Below are 5,128 nucleotides of genomic sequence, written 5' to 3'. Positions count from 1 at the left end.
CACGGAATCTATCAACTGTGTCTTTAGGTAACTCGTCATCCCAACTTTGTCCATTGACACGCCAAATGTTTTTCAAGATTAACTGAGCACCAACAGTAAACGGTGCGACAAGACCAATTGGATCGTATATCTTTGACACTAGACTTAAGACCAAGCGCTGTGTTAAACTTTTTGTGATGGTGCTGTTAGTACCCCTACTTACAACCAGAGTTTTGTTGTTGTGATCCCATTTAAGCCCAGGCACGTGCATTGATTCCTCCTTTGATGAAACGATGACCTTCTGTTCAGAGGATTGAGCAGACCCATCAATTCGGTCAGCCAGATCTGGTACATTGCTTACAAACTTAGTAAGCTTGAACCCACCTAGATGGAGAAGTTGTACCAATTCCTTCGACCTAAAGAGCGCCCCCTCGGGGGTTTCCACTGAGTCCAAGTAATCGTCCATGTAGAAGTTCTCGAGGCAGGCTTTCGCAGCTTCTGGGTACTCCTTAGCATTATCACGTGCCGTGCTTTGAAGTGCGTAGTTGGCGCAGGTGGGCGAATCTTTTGCCCAAAAGATGTGGCGCGTATACTGTTGTACCACAACATTTGATGTGGGGTCCTCCCGCCGCAAAAACGCAATGATGGTTGATCACATGGTAACACTCCAACTTGGAGGAACATTCCCTCGATGTCGGCGGATACGGCAAATGGATGTTGTCTGAACCGTAGGAGTACATAGATTAGGTTTTGCAGTAAGTCGGGTCCGGTGAGTAATGACTTATTAAGGGATGCGCCATGGAATTTAACTGCTCCGTTTATTACCCTACGAACCTTGCCCGGCTTGTTCGGGTTAACAACTGGATGGTGTGGTAGGTACCTCTCGTTTCGAGCGACTTTCCACCTTGTGAGCATCTTTGACCCTTACTACATAGCCCTTGTCTAAGTCCTCTTTGATGGTATTCGAGTACTTTTCACTTAAAGTCTGATCTTTCGTTAGCCGCTTTTCCAAAGATTTTAATTGAACCAGCGCTGAGAAGTAATTGTTGGGCAGTTCGATGTTGTCTTCAGCCCATAGCATTCCTACATCGTCTCTTTTTCTATTATGCACTGTGGTGTTTTCAAGAATATCATGCGCACGTGCATCCGCGGCGGATCGAGGGTCTACTTGCTTAAGTGCGCCGTACGACTCCATGTCGGACCAAGATTTTACCTGACTATCGAGTTCAAAATCCTGCTCCATATTAGCTTTGAAACAAGTCGAGACTAAACCTGAAGACGACGGTAGAGGGCCGCTTAGAACCCAACCTATGGGCAAGCGAACAGCGAAGGGTGAGGACTTCTCGTCGGCAGTGAAGTACTCTAACGGGCGGATGGCATGATAAACATCCTGTCCAAGTATCATCTCGATGTTTCCATAGCAATATGTAACTGGGTCTAGAACTGCTAGGTGCGGGTATGTTTCCTGAAGTGCTTTAATGTTAATGACATCGGCGCCTACATTCAAATTTTCCTTTACGTAAGGGCTGACTTTAAATGGTTCAAATGCTTGGTTGTCGCGTGGTGTTACAAATAGTTCAACTAACTTAGTGTTTACAACCTCCTCGGTATTTATACCCTTGACTGTTAGTTTCAATGCTGTACCGTGCAAACCAAGTCTATTTGCAAGATCATTGGACACCCAAGAGTTACTGCAAGCGGTATCGCACAAAACTAAAGCCGTGGTATCTTTACCAGAAGAGCTCTTCAACTGTAATTCAGTCATCTGAAGGAGGCCTTTCACATTACTCACAGATGACAAAGTAGATGTCTTACTCGATGATTGGACACTAGGAAGTTTACTTTGATTAGCGCCAGCATTAGAACTACTATTGTTGGTTGAAGGGGCTTTTGATGGATAGACCCTCTCAGCTCCATGTAGAAGTGTATTATGGGAGCTGTTACATCCGTTCGTCCTGCATTTCCTGGGATTTGGGCATTGCCTGAACATATTGCTTTCTCTCAAACATGGGAAGCACAGTTTTGCTTCCGCCACTACCTTTGCTCGCTGAGTGGGAGACTTTTCTTTAAATACCCTACACTCCCAGATGCGGTTGTTACCTTTACACGCAATGCAGCGAGGGGTTGGAGGCGTTGCCGATGTTGAGGCTGGGCTCTGAGGGCCCTTAGATTGCGTATTAGCAGCAAAAGTTCTTTAGGCTACTTTGGTCTTTACTACTGAGTTGGTGTTATCCTCAGTTTTTGCTATCGATGAAGTTTGTTTCATTAAATCATGTTTCTCCGCCTTCTCCTTCAACCAATCGTTGAAGTCAAGAAGTGTTGGCTTAACCCAATGTTTCTTCACTGTGAATAGTGACCAAGACTCTTTCAGATTGGGCGGCAATTTTTGCACAGCCGTGTTAAGAAGTGAGGCGCTCTTAAGGTCTGAGTCATATGAAAATGATTTAAAGGCCCCAACAAGGCTTAAAATTGTTGCAGAATAATTTATGATGTTAACACTGTTGTGCATCTTTAATGGAGGAAAAGAGCTGAGTGTGTCTAAATGTGCACTGAATACCGCCTGTGGTTGGCCAAATTTACGTTCGAGTGTCTTAAATGCTTCCTTATACATTACACCACAGTATGCGAAATGCACAGTATGTTTATAGGTATGTTAACTTGACATCATCAGTTAAGGACTGTTCGTCTATGGCGCTTTTAAATTGTGCGAACCATTCGTGCCACTGCAGTGGATCACCATTGTACTGTGACAACTTCCACTCGGGCAGTGGATCGTTCTTCTTACAAGTAATTGCGTCCGCCAACTGCTTTATCCAATCCGCAGAGTCCAAAGAAGGAGCCGAAGGTGTATGCGGCGGCCCACCCCAACACAACGGGTTCGAAACGGTAGCTCCATACGTTGGCGGAATGATCTGAGTGACAAAGTTGGGGGCTGTAACTGTGGAAGAACTAAATGGATTCGCTTGCATGAAGTCTGATGTTACGTAATTTTGAAGCCCTGCTGCTTGGACATGGGAGGAGCGGAGCGATGTAGTGATATGAGGGTTTATTAACGGGGCCGGTTGTACCGTGTTTGAGTTTGCAGATGTACGTACAAATGGTACTGCATTAGATGGGGCTGCTGCCGGAAAACGCCAGACATTTAGATCCGGAGGAGCAGAGGTTACGTTGGTTATGGGTACAAAATCTTGGGGCTGGAAACTCTTTTGTGGGGGCGGTGGATGAATTAATTGAGGTACAAAAACGTTTGCGGAGGAAATGAAAGGTGTAGGCGGAGAATGCGGTAACAGATTGACATTTTTCGCCACTGGGTTAGTGGCGTGTAGTGGGAGTGCTTGTGGCGGCGAAGGAGGAAAGCGGAATGCTGGTGGGATTAACGGGAAATGCGTTGGCCCCGGGTTTAAAACGGTGGATGGCTGGGCTGGTACATTTATGTGTGCTTGTTGCGGATTAAGTGCTAGCGGAGCATTAACGAGTGTATTTAAAGGTGGTGAACGCGGAGGGCTGACTAAATTCAACTGTCCCGGCTTGCTCGACCTGCGCGAGAATTGATGATCTAACTGTAAACCATCGAAATGCATTGTTGCTTGAGATAGTTGTCGTGCTGTGTTTGAGGCGTTTAGTTGAGTTGGCATACCAAAGTTTATTGGGGGTGATGGAGACGTATATTGAGGCTGTTGCTGCTCTTGCATGATGTTGTTTGCATTATGTGCATCATTGGTTACATTGTTTTTACTACTTGTTTCTTGCGGCTCATGGACAGGAAGGTTGATGTTGGCCTCAACTTGACCATGTGTATTGAGATTGCAGTGCGAGTTTAGAAAATGAGTTGAAGAAGGACGTGACATAATTGCTTGGTTGGATTGGGCGATGGAACCAGAAAAGTGCAAACTCGGTTCATTTGCAACATCTGCCATTTTCCCGACCGGTGACGGATTGAGCCAATCTTGAACAAGTTTTTTGCTCTTGACTGAACTTTTTTCCGTAAAGAGCTCGCTCATTTTGCCAGTATCCGACCCGTCGGCGGATGCTTTTGTCAAGGGGATTCTTCAAGGGCTGCAGCGGCTACTTCATTGCGATGATCCTCCTGCAGCTGCTCAATTTCCAATTCTTGCAATTTCGTTTGTTTTTCAATTTCAAGACGCTGTCTAGAAATGCGTAGCTTTGCCTCATGTTGTTTCTTAAGTTGCTCCCTTTTAAGTTTTGATATTTCTAAGTCTCGTTCGCGCTGACTTGATATTTTTCAGGAACTCATATGTGAACCTGATCTTGAATGGTGAGAGGTATACTGCTCTGCTGTCTCTTTGTCTTGGATCGAATTGAGATACCCTCGAGCAGCCGCAATGAACTCATCAGTTTTCTTTGTTACAGTCTAACCATTTTTTAAGGTTCTTACAGGCAGCATCTGGATTTTCAGTCTTTTGTGCCAGATCAAAGAGCTCTTAATTCTTATCAACTACTCTAGTAAAAGCATCCTTGCACTTCACAATGAGACGTTCAATCTTAACTTTCCTGTCTTGTTTATTCACAGCATTGTTAATTTCACCATAGAAGTTATTAAGTTCAGCCTCTAATTTTACCCTCGCACTATAAAGTTTGTTGAATTTGTCCTGGAATGTTGTCATGATCTTATCAAAACAGGAACCAAGTTTAATTTGGTGCTATTACAAAGTACACATACAACAGCACAACACAAATGGGTTGAACCGAACCCTAATATGACGGCTTGCCTAGCAAACCGCCAAAGAGCAAAGTTGTTCGTCGAGTACAATAGTACCCGGCGAACGAAAGAAAGAAATGTGCGCGCTGAAGGCGCGACACGGGACAGAACGGGAGACGGGACGGACGGGAAGAGACGCCGAACGAGTAACGCACGACGCAAAGGGAAACCGGACGGACGAACGGGAGCAACGGGCGAACAGCGCGTGACAAAGCGGGAAAATGGCACGGGCGGGGCGGAAACGTCGGCGGGACGGTGCGTGACGAAACGGGAAAACGATACGGACGAGAAAGAAACGCCGATTGGGTAGCGCGCGACGGGACGAAAACCAGATAGCACGAGAGGGAGACAGTAAACCACAAGCGAGGAGGCTGGAAGATCAATGCTAGCAGACCACAGCAACATACTCAACCAAACAAACTAGCCATA

The sequence above is a fragment of the Convolutriloba macropyga genome, chromosome 7 (genome assembly GCF_964194025.1).
Source record: "Convolutriloba macropyga chromosome 7, txConMacr16.3, whole genome shotgun sequence".
Taxonomy (NCBI): Eukaryota; Metazoa; Xenacoelomorpha; order Acoela; family Convolutidae; genus Convolutriloba; species Convolutriloba macropyga.
This window is presented reverse-complemented; position numbering follows the sequence as displayed.